Below are 12,260 nucleotides of genomic sequence, written 5' to 3' on the forward strand. Positions count from 1 at the left end.
CCCCTGAACAGGCCATTAGAAAGCCTCTCTTTAATTCAACCCATTCTGGAAGGAAACTAATTAAGCCCGCTCTCAGATAAAGTTGATTAGGCTGGAAGAAGAGCTCAGAGCTCAGAGACAAGGACTGAATCACTGCGCCTATCAGCCCTCCAGTGGGGAGAGGGCTGTGGGAAAGTTCTTACGCTTTGGTACAAAATGATTCAATAGCGAAACTGAGCCAAGCCATTGAGAATTCATGTCACCCTTAGATCAGAAGATTAGAAGGTGCGGGCTGACAGTGGTGCCACTCCTTTCCTGTCCTGCATCCATTTTATTTGGAAAGCTAAAATATAGGAACAGTTTGGTGCAGTGCCATGCCTCTTAAATGATGTGATTTTTAAGTGATTTTCTTGGCTTTTGTTTTCCAATCTGTCATGGACAGATACTTTCCATAAAATACAACATAAGTGTATTACTAAAATAAGTCCTCCCGTTCCTAGACTCAATGCTTGGTGTGTCACTAGTGTGCTGGATAGACTTTCAGTTCAGACAGACATGTTTAGGTCTCTTTTGTCACTTATTATGTGTGTAACTTGAGAAAATTGTTTACCAATGTACAAATGATCATGGAATCAGCACATATTTCCTCATCTCACTAGTATCAGGTACAAGAGTCATGATGCATCTTGTAAACATTAAAATATTGAGATAGCTCCGAATTCCTTTATTGGCTGCTGCCACTTGAAATTGTCATTAGAAGACAGACTCGCTCTGGTTGTCTGCATTTCTGTTAGGATAAAATTTGAATTCATCACAAATGAGGCCAAAGCTCCCTAGCAAGGCATCCCAGAAAAGGTCAAAAGCTACAAGTAATGGTTTCTGGTTGGGAGACTGGAAAAGCAGTCTAACTGCAACAGTAGCTGAAATGAGCAACTCAAGTTTTCAGATGATGTTCTGGGTGACCTCAGGCTGACCTGAGGGGAGAGTGATAAGCAGTGGAGAACTCAACAAATATTTGTAGAATGAATGTTAGGAAGAGTAACTTCCAGAGGTGAGAACAGATTTCTCCACTGGGTGGAAACATAGATGATGTATTACTTCTTATGCAATATCATTATTATACTATCTTCAAGACTGGACCAGCAGTCTTCCATATATTTTTAGCCATGAAATCTATCTTCAAATGCAACCTTAAATGGAAGCCCACTGTATAACACAGATGAAATCATGGTTATGCTGGTTGAAGCAGGAGGAGATGGAAGAACTAGAGTTTTGTCTCTTTGGCCTCCCCAACTCAAAATGCCTAGGACATCACAAAGCACAATTTGAAAACCTTTGCACTCAAATTCCGTGGAAAGTCCAAACAATGAGTCAAGTGAATGGTTAAGTTGCTGACAAGAGCCAAGAGTTGTTCTCTATAAATGGCAGGTGTTCCCTCAGCTTCAGCTCTCTGTTGAGACATTTCCAGGATTTGGCCAATTACTGTTCTGCCTTGCAGCCGTTCTCTACCATTTTACCCCACACAAGGCCATCTCTCGGTCTTTATCTCTTTTCCTGTACGTGAGTAAGTGAATTCTACCCCAGTGTCTGCTCTGCCACAAACTAGCACATTTTCTTATTCAAAAATCCGTAACAAACTCAGTCCCAGGGCTCTGCTGTATTACTGGAGTGTGAAGGGTATGGTGGACAAAGAAAGATTAGACTCATTCATCCTCTGTTTCTTTCCTGTCTTAGTCTTAAGCCTTGTCTGGATGGGGTATCTAGTGCATCCTCTTGCCAACAATTATACCTTGAGTGTCAAGGGAATAAACATAACAACATAATTGGACTTGTGTCTGTTTCTTTGGAGAATAAATTCCCTATAAAATTCTATGCCTATAGGTCTTCTGAGTATGTACTACCACTTCAGGTTCAGTTATGAGTAAAGGCAAAGTTAAGAAACCTCATATTTTTAAGGATTTGACTGGATTTTTCTTTTTCTTTCAGAACTTCTGTCTTTTAGTGTATAACTGTAATAGCTCTTGTAACACAGTGACCTCACTGATTCATTGTTAGTGAAATCAAAACACAATAGTTACATGAATATTCCAGAAACATACAGATGACAGCTTCCTTGTATACATTCAGGATAGATTATCTTTTCAAATGAATAACATCAATAACTCCTGCCAGCCGTGTTCTACAACTATACCAGACAGGAGTAGGATCTGAGTCAATCTCATACTCCTGATTTTGTTTTATTTTTTAATATTTATTTTTACCTATCTAGCTATCTATGTATTTATTTATTTATTTATTTATTTATTTATTTATTTATTTATTCGGGGGGATTAGGTTTATTTATTTATTATTTTTAGCAGAGGTACCAGGGATTGAACCCAAGACCTTGTGCATACTAAGCATGCATTCTACCCTCTTCCTCTCTATTCTCCTGATTTTAATCCAAAATGTTTAATTTTGCCCATTTACAATGCCATGCTTCTGAAGCACATAGCAAGCAAGACTCATTCCCTTTCTTAGACATTATTCTTAATAATTTGTGAACTTGCTGACACATAAACAGTATTTCTGTCAGTCTTACAAACAACACTCTTAAAGGGAACTTATTTGCATTAGGCTGGATCTATACAATCAAATAATAAAATATTAGGCAACTAAAACAAACTGGTAACTTAAATATATATTTCTTCTCCTTCTATTCAGAATTTGGGAAGACAATGACAGACAAATTCCATCTAACATCTGAGGGTTTTTTTTTTAAATATTACTACATATATCAAAAACCTTAATGATTTCCACAGACTATTAATATAGTCTCTAAATTCTTTCTTGATAATTAACTAATTATTTCCAAAAAAATGTTTAGTCACAAACAGATTTAAAATATGACCAAATACCAAATTGTGAAAGATTGGTATTTCTAGAACTGTTCTTCGAATAAACCTGCATTACTTAGAGGAGATGAGAGAAACAATGAGACGTTCGACCACAAAAGAAGACCCAGACTGTCGAGCAAGGCCAGAGACTGCTCTGCTGCCTGTAGGTGCAGAACAGAAGAAGCTAATGAGAAAAAGAGTGATTGTGACAAGCAATTATGTCACCTATGTGAACAGCTTAATTTTCTAAATTAGCCACTTTGATAATTATGACATCTCATTTGTCTTTTAATTCCATGAGCCTTGAAGTTTATCTTTGATTTTTTTCCCAATCAGATAAGAGGTTTTGATAAGCCAAGGGTCTATTATGTGTCTGAAAAATTCAGATTTCAGGCTGATTGGCCTTGCTTTTTTGCTTGAGCTGGAGCTCTCTCCACAAGAGCTCTCCAAGCCTGGCTCTCCTCGCCTCTGTTTGCAGTAGTGATTGGAAAAAAGCGGGGACGGGGAGGGAGATGGCAAAGTAAATTAACAGTGTCAACAGGACTGAAGAGAAAACTGTTCAGCCTACTATAGAGGAAAGGCAAACTGTTTTTCAAGTACATTAAAAATCACTTTAGCGGTGTCCACTTTACAGGCATGCCCCCCAGTTACTGAGCTAATTACAAATTCTTCCCATGTACTCGTCAAAGCACGTTCAATTTCATCAGAAGACTACGTATTCTTGTTTTCACGGTATTGACTTGGGAGGTTTACAAAAAGTTGGGGCCTGAATAGCTAGGGATGTTCGAAAGACATTACTTGAACGGGAAATCCCAGTGACCATTGCCAATTCGATTTCTGAAGCTGAGTTATATTAGAGATGGAGAAGTTCTGATTAAATCAATTTGCAGGAACTTAACTAATCATCTGGGCCCTGTGACCTCTCTCACTTGAATGTATGTGCACTTGGCAGAAGGATGCCAAGTACCAAGCCGGATGAGAGTAACTTATTTACTCCATGACAGGGACATGATCACGTGTCCCTTCAGAGAGAAATGTGGTACCTGAAACACTTAGAGGACTTAGGAAATTTGTTTTAGGCCCTCACATTAAGATAGGGCTGTGGACAGTTTGTGTTAACAGGCAGGGTAATGGCTTAAGGGGGTGGTGCTCAAATATCAAGAGATGGCTTGACTATTCACACACACACACACATCATACACGTGCAAAAATACATATCCCTACATCCCACCATGGCCTGACAATGAGTGGATGACACTTCTACTTTCCACACGTTCTCAAGGCTGTATGTCATTTTTCCTTTTCCTTTCCTATTCAAGATTTCCCTTCTGGTTTATTTGAACCTGACCTCACCCAGAAAAAGGAAGTTTTTGTGCATATCCCTGGCCCTCCCATAACTTTGGAAAAGTATTAATGAACTGATTACAATTAGTGGTTCCCAAACCTAAATGATCAGATTCAGTGTCTCTCTCTCTCTCTCACCCCTCCCCAAAAGACACCCAGGCATAGTCAGCCTTAGACAGGGAATCGTGGTCATACCAGCAGCCCTTTCTTTGGTCTTTGGGACTGTGCCGAGATATTCTTGGGCTAATGAGAACTCTGTACCTGTGACTACTCAGAACACAGGAAAGTCTTGGTTAAATTCTCAGCGTACGTGGCAGGCTGAGAGTCATTACCACTGCTGAGATAAGAGAGAGAAACTCTGCGAGAAAGACAGGCAGGTACTAAGAGCCTGAATCTGGATTTATTTTAAGTACTCCATTTTCTCCCTTTTTAATACATTGAAAATATCTCTAAAGCCTCCTTATAAATATTAACTATCAAGCTTATAATTAGCTTATTTATCATTTCATTTTTTTAATGGAGTAAGTTGTTAATAATTTCTACTAAGGTATAATTCACGTGTAGTAAAATTCACTTTTTTACTGTACAGTTTTGCAAGATTTGACAAACGCATACAACTATGTCACTGCCACTACAAGCAAGATACAGAACAGTTCCATCACCTCCAAAAAGTTCTCCCAAGCCCCTTTGTAGTCAGTCCCTTCCCTCACCCCCAACCTCTGACAACCACTCATCTGTTTCCTGCCCCTGAAGTTTTGCTTTTTCCAGAATGCCATATAAATGGAATCACACAGTACATAGCCTTTGGACTTGGCATAATGCATTTGAGATTCATCCACATTGTGGTGTGTATCAATACCTCATTCTCTTCTGTTGATGAGTATTATTCTGCTGTATGGCTGAACCACGGACTGAAGGACATTTTGGTTGTTTGCAGTTCTTGGAGATTACAAACAAAGCCGCCGTAAGCATACACATATTTGAATCAGGATTCATCAGAGAGATTCAGCGTCCAGATTGTAGGATTAGTGCCAAAAATTTCACAGGTGCCCTTTCCACAGAATGAATCACCCCAGCCCCTGACTTTAGCCTTCCATGAATACGGGACCTTTCAGGTCTCCAGGAGAGATTTTTACTTCTTGCACAAAACTTCTTAAAATTCACATGAGAGAAAGTCTCAATATCTTTTGTTTTCCCAGCACTCGAGAAACACGGGCAAGTCTGCAAAATTTACTCATGGCCTTAGCTACATTTTTAACAGAAAATTCTTCCTTACGGTGGATAATTCCCACCGCTGGAGCCTGCCTTTCCTCTCCGATACGTTCGGTACAGTGTGGAGAACTCTTTGGATATTTAAATGGATGGCCCCGGAGAGAGACGTTAGTTCTCACTTTGGTTTAGTACATTTTCGATTTCCAGGTAAGATGAAAATTCGACTGTTTCTGAAAATCACACAAATGACAGCTAGGAGGGAGAAAATGTCTAGAAAGAATGCTCACAGATAAACTGAGAGACTTTGAAGTCATAGAACATATCTAGCCTTTTTAGAGGTGACTCCAGCTTTAAGGAAAGGCAGTATGAGGGAATCCCAATTAATAAACCATGTGTATCAGGTTCTGGATAGTCACTCCATAGTCATATCTTCCAGAAAGTGTTTACCACGGGCTTCCATTTGGAAAGCCAATTCTCTGGTTCTTCCAATGGATTTAAAATGTCCCCCTGTCAGCAGCATACCTCTTGCATCAAAGGAGATAAGGCATGGTTTTATTTTTGATGCTAGTTTGATTTTATGGGAGGGTAATGACTACTCGTCCTCTATGTATTTGAGCGTGGGGGCTTTGAGGGGGCAGTGGAAAACAGTGAGACCTGTTAATTTTTTCACGAGATCATTTTCCCCTTGACATGCAATTTGATGCTTAACAATTTTTCTGAAAGTCAGAAGGAGTACTACATTCCCTAATTTTCAGTGCTATAAATAGCCCCTCACAAAGCATAATTGTATAAAAGATATGACACTTCTTTATGAAAGAATTTTCACTGGAAAGATAAAAGGAGGTCAGAACTCTTATGTGAGGCATGTATTTTTCAAGTATTCATAAAAATAGAAATCATCAGCAGTGGGAAAATTCTTCATGATAGACAGTCTCACATAAGATACTGGAGCCAAAGCCATTTTCACAGGCGCCAACTGTAGTTTGAATGGAACCCAGCCAAGAAGCGGCTGCTGGGCATTTAGCTCAAGTGCCAATAAAAGGGAAGGGTACACACACACACACACACATGCACACACACACACACACATACGCACACACACTCTCCAGCTTGTAGAGGTATTTGCCAGAAACATTTTCGGGCTTCTGCCATCTGGGTCCTGCAGCCATCAATCAGGTCCTATGGTAACTCCAGCTGTTGAGTCTTGATCCTAGAGGTGGAATAATGTGGGAAAAATGAAAGAGAAAAAATTAGAAGAGCCCAGACGACAGCTGGAAGGAGCAGCGAGGCAGCATGTAGGTAACATCAAGACTCCAGTTCCTTTGTGATGACTCTGATGCTATGAAAACTTGAAGATGTCCTCTTGGCTGGAGGTGATTACACACACATTTACATCGGTTTTATTGTTCATAAATCACCAGAGATATAATGGACAATTGACAAAGCACTGAAAAGGACCAGGACCCTGTCCCACTGGGTCAATGGGTATTCGAAGAAAAATACGTGGACAACATATCATTAATTATTTAAAAAATCATCTGTGATCATGATACTGAGCTGCCTTGAATCGAGTCCTTACCATGTGCCAGGCACCAAGTGGGGTCTTCATGTGAACTACTTCAAACCTTACAACACTCCATGAAACAGGTATTCTCAGCAGCCTCATTTTACAGATGAGTAAACGGATCTTAGAGGGGCTCAGTGACTCGCTCAGTACCTCACAACTTGTCCGAGCTGGAGGCAGGATTTGAATCCATGGCATGTCGTATTTCAGAACCTATACTCTCAACCTCTGCCATCCCGCCTTTCCATGTGACTGTGTTGAGTCAGTCCTCCACAGCCTAAAAAGGTTCCTGCAACCTCCTGATGATATTCTGCATTTACAACAAGGGGCTGACAGAACAGTGGCCCCTAGACAGTTGTGCTGGCATTTCCCATGCAAATGCGTCTCTTCTACCCAATTTCACATGAGATCGCTGTATTATACAGCCTTCCAAAGGGGCACAGGCGTCAGATGCTTCTTCTGGAAAATAATGATGACGTTGCCCCAGCATCCCATATCCTCAAGGCCACACGTCGGGCCCTCAGGCAACTCAGTTCTCCTGGAGAGGGCAAACCGAGGCTCCTCACCTCTTTTTTCATCCTTAGAGGGTGAGGGTTAGGGCTGGAATGAAAGCTGAAAGTTAAGATTACTTCCTGGCCACACATGTTGTCTCTTTGCTTCAAGTGTCTGTGCTCTCTCCGTGGATTACTTCCTGCCACACTTCCAGTTATTACACATAACAAAATGCGGAGGGGGGAGGATGGAGAAAAAACTACATAGGGTCAGATTCTCGTTCACCTCATCACTTGGTTCATTTCTTCCATGCTCAGAACTCCCTTTGTCATCAGGCAGAAAGGGAGCCTGTAGGGGAAGAGGGGAGAGAGAACTGGGCCTGAAGTAATTTATAACCACAGGCAACTAGATCATTTTATACCAAAATGGTACTTTCTCAAAATCTCATCATTCATACCAGTAGTATTTCTTATGGAGTAATATTCCTGTGCTTATGAAAACATCGTGTGCAGTTGAACTTGCCTAATCTGTGATCATTTTGTCTCTGTGAAGATTTGAGGCAAGGGTATTATGCCATTATAGTGTTAAAACGCATCAGTGACTTGATCATTTAAAATGCTTTAATAAAAATGAATTCTGTTAGCTGATTCTGATTATCCAGCGCCAGACTTTCCAGGCTTTTAAGACATTTGCCCGTTGTCAGATATTTTTTGGTGAGGCATTTAAATATTTGGATTCCATTCTTTCTGAGTATTCTAAATATAGGAAGCAGATATCTTAATAGCAGAAATATTAACAGGATTTCTCTGTGGACTGTCTTCCCTAATGGCCTTAAAAAATCAAATCATGTTGATGCATTATGCATCAAACCTTTTTACTTAAAGTGAAGTAGTAGGTAGAGACCCAGGGTTCAGTTCTGTGCAAGTTAGGTGTTTGTTTAAGAAATACACTATTATGGCCAATTAGAGAGAGCTGACTGTGGCTCAGCAAAGTCACTCAAGGATTCTCCAAGAGTACCAACTAGCAATAAAGGATACCCCGTGTGATCAAAGTCTGTATTTAAATACATGTGTTTATCATGCATTCTTCGCTTTTTTTCCTTTTTTTTAAATTGAAGTATAGTCAATTTACAATGTTGTGTCAATTTCTGGTGCACAGTACAGTATTTTAATCATACATACACATACATATATCCTTTTCATATTCTTTTTCATTATAGGTTACTACAAGATACTGAACATAGTTCCCTGTGCTATACAGTAGAAACTGGTTGTTTATCTATTTTATATATAGTAGTTAGTATCATACATTCTTCCATCTGCTTGGAAAAGCTTCTCATCTGCATACATACATGCACAAGCATGCCACGCATACATATATACACACACACATACACACACATGGATTTTCACAGTAAATTATTGGGAATCCTGCGGGCAGAAAAAATAATTTTGATAGATTAAGCAATTGATGCTTTCATTAAAAGTATTTCCTTTTCCCCTGGGGATTTCTTCCATTTTAGCTGGACTATGAAGAATCGATTTCCTCAGGGGTGGGGGTCCTACAACCTTAAAGTAAATAAAAGGCATCTGATGCCCCAAAAAGAAGACTCAAAGTGTGGGTTGGAGGAGGCCTCTCCCCTAGCTTGATGCCTACCCCCAGGAGCATATAAAAACTCATGAGATGGAGGGAGTGCTGAGAAGGGACGTGAGGGTCCGTACAGAGGAGCGGAATCAGTGTGGATAACTTCCCCCCGCATCGCCCTGCTTTGCGCCCAGTCAGGAGGCTTCATGGGTCTGTGACCAGTCACACAGGGCCCTGAGCTTAGAAAAGTCCTATACTTGAGATTTAATGCTTTGCTGTCGTTGTCGTAGAATTCTTTTTACGTTTAATGTCATGTTTTGCCAGTGAAGGCTGCTAGGACAATGGCGCACGTGCTGGGGAGCTGGAGCCTTGACTCATGCAGTCCCATTTCTTGCCACCACCCATCCCTCTGGAGCGGGCCATCAGACACCCACGCCTTCACTCCCGAGTGCCCAGGGCTTCCCCAGCCTCTGCCTTCACAGCTCCCAGCAACTTCTACTGTCCTTCACCCGCAGTAGGGACCTGGGCGTGGGTGTAGGGAGGGTCTGAGCCAGACTGTGTGTGCCCCATGGAGCCTCCATGTGGGCTCAGTGGTGGCAGCCCTGGCTGGAGCTGGCAGCACCTTGTGCATTTGGCAGGAGCTTGATCTGCTGAGCCTCTCCCCCATACCCCGTCTGGGTACAGAGCCCATCCTGGCCTGGGTTGCATCCTCTGGGGCACGGCCATTCACCATGGGTTGGAGCGGCAGGCCCTTTGGAAGTGAGATTGGATTTCCCATCTCTGACCCAGCAGGCCTGTGAGTCTGGCTGCTGGTGGGAGGGCGACCCGGCAGCAGGAAGGTGCCATGTGCACGTGTGGCACCAAGTCCCGGCGAGGGTCCGGCATTTTGCAGCCTGCACACTCCCAGGAGTATCCTCCCACCAGAGGGAGCAAACCATCGAATAGCAAATAAAAGTTACACAACAGGTCTAGAAAGAGATTGTGGAAGGACAGAAAAAGTTGTATGTTGGCATCTTTATGCACAAGTATGTTTTTCCTACTTTTTAAACATGGGACTGGCAGTTTCATTTCCCACACATTATGTAGCTGGCCCTGCATCTCAGTGGCCCTGGGACATCCAGGTACATTGAACTCCCAGCACAAGTGATCTTGGTCAGTTCCCTGAGATCCAGCTCAATCCTTACGGACTTTAACCCATCTGGACAGCCCCAGCAGGACTCCAAATCCTGGATGCGTGGTGGTGGTTGGAAAAAGTAACTCTCTTTACCCCAGTCCATTCTTTGGTGTGACAAAAACTAACCAGATCACCATACAACATGACCAGAATACACCTACACTTCCCTCCACGCCAAAACACTGGTAGCCAGGCTGTCTCATCACACGTGCATTTCAATAGATCTCTCAATGTTTATTTCTGGAGCAGTAAATATTGTTGAAGAGTATTTTATTTCTTGGTAACTTTTTCTCCCCTCTATGGATAAAACAAGATATGACTTGCCCCCTACTATATATATATATATATATATATATTGAGAAAGAGAGGAAATTAGTGAAATCTCAAAGGCTCCAAATGCAATGCAGGACAAGATTTCAAGATGACTGACAGCTCAATCAACACATGTTTAATTATTGAGCACCTACGATGTACTCAGCAGCCTGGGAGAGACTAGAGGAGGCGGGGTAGGGCATGTGCAGTGTATTAGTTTTCTATTAGTGCGTAACGAATTACCACAAGTTCACGCCTTAACACAACACACATTTATCAGCGCCGTCTCTGTGAGTCAGGAGTCCAGGCACAAGTTAATTGGGTTCTCTGCTCAGGGTCTCACAAGGCTGCAGTCAAGGTAATGGCTGAGCTATGTTCTCATCTGGAGGTTTGACCAGGGAAAGATGAGTTTCCAAGATCCCTCCAGTGGTTGGCAGAATTCATCTTGTTGTGATTGTAAGGCTGAGGTCCCTATGTTTGTGTTGTGTGATCTGTCAGCTGGGAGCCCCTCTCAACAACTAAAGGCAGCTGCAGTTCCCTGCCAACGGCCCCTCCACAGGCAGTTCACACATGGCTATTTGCTTGTTGAAGACCAGGAGGCTCTCCCTCCTCCATCCCAACACCTTTGCCATATTGGGTGGAAGCAAGTCACAGGTCCCATCCACACTCAAGGGCAGGGCATTAGGATTACACTGGCAGGACACCGGGGTCAGAAATTACCAACCATCTTAGAATTCTGCCTGCCACATCCAGGGTGTGGTTCCTTCCTTCAGAAAGCTTGTATTTTATCTGGGGAGACAAGACTAACACTTCTGAATTATTGAGACATAAAACTAAATGCTTCTGTGGCTTCTAGAAAGAAATCTTGATCTCACCCTTCCTCCCGCCCCAACACCCAACCCATCCTCCCTCTCTTTTAACAATTTTGATAAGGATTAACCAAAGAGTGATTGCAAAGCCCTGGACCACTTTGGAGCTCAAATGCAAGTAAATAACTTAGTCATTTGTGCCACCAGATGGTTTTTGATAAATTACTTCCTCTGATGCAACAGATTATTCTCTTTATTCTCTTTATAACTTATAACTTCCTCATCCTTATGATCAGGCCCAGAGAACCCTCCAAAGGAAGCTGATTTATGTTAGTCTTCTCTGCTCTGGTCTGCAGCTGCTCCTCTCTATAAGTGTTAGGTGGAGTGTGGGTAGAAAGGAAAGGTCCACCAGCTCGCTGATGTCCAGTACGGACTGGGAGCCAGCTGCCACTAGAGGGATTTCATCCAGCACTCCATGGAAGCAGGTTTGGGGTGGGATCAGAATTCTGCTGTCAGGTCAGGAAAGATGGCAGCACCACAGAGATGTCACTCTAAGTGCCTCCAAAATGGAAAAAACTCCTGCATAGTAGAAATGGGAATGACCTGCACCATGAAAGAGAGGGAGTGGGGACATGCAAAGAAGGAGGAGTTCTCAGATTTCCCATCATCATCTCATCCAGAACCCTGTGAAGACCACACTGATTCCCAACAGCATCCATGTGCTTCTGAGGCGGGGTAGCTTGACCACCCTCAACTACAGCTCACTGAACAGAGAGGACTTTTGTAAAGACAAATCCTGTGGTATAGAAGTTACTCATCCAATTATTGCCCTCTAATAAGAAAAACGTATTTTCAATTAGAGAATGGATGCTGATTAATTCAGTAGAAGGTTTTGAAAGTGCTCTAAGTCAGAA

General features: G+C 42.1%; 1 long non-coding RNA gene across 3 annotated transcripts in view; it reads right to left on the reverse strand.

The window, feature by feature from the left end:
• LOC140697408 (uncharacterized) overlaps positions 1–12,260 on the reverse strand; it is a 296,177-nt gene that overhangs the window by 36,529 nt on the left and 247,388 nt on the right. Inside the window, exon 4 of one of the 3 annotated variants that reach the window (XR_012074415.1) lies at positions 6,263–6,621. The exons of the other annotated variants lie outside the window; for them this stretch is intronic. This is a non-coding gene — a long non-coding RNA (uncharacterized lncRNA). Of the gene's footprint in view, positions 1–6,262; positions 6,622–12,260 lie in introns of those variants that run through there. 3 annotated transcript variants of the gene reach the window in all.

This window comes from Vicugna pacos, chromosome 7 (genome assembly GCF_048564905.1).
Source record: "Vicugna pacos chromosome 7, VicPac4, whole genome shotgun sequence".
Taxonomy (NCBI): Eukaryota; Metazoa; Chordata; class Mammalia; order Artiodactyla; family Camelidae; genus Vicugna; species Vicugna pacos.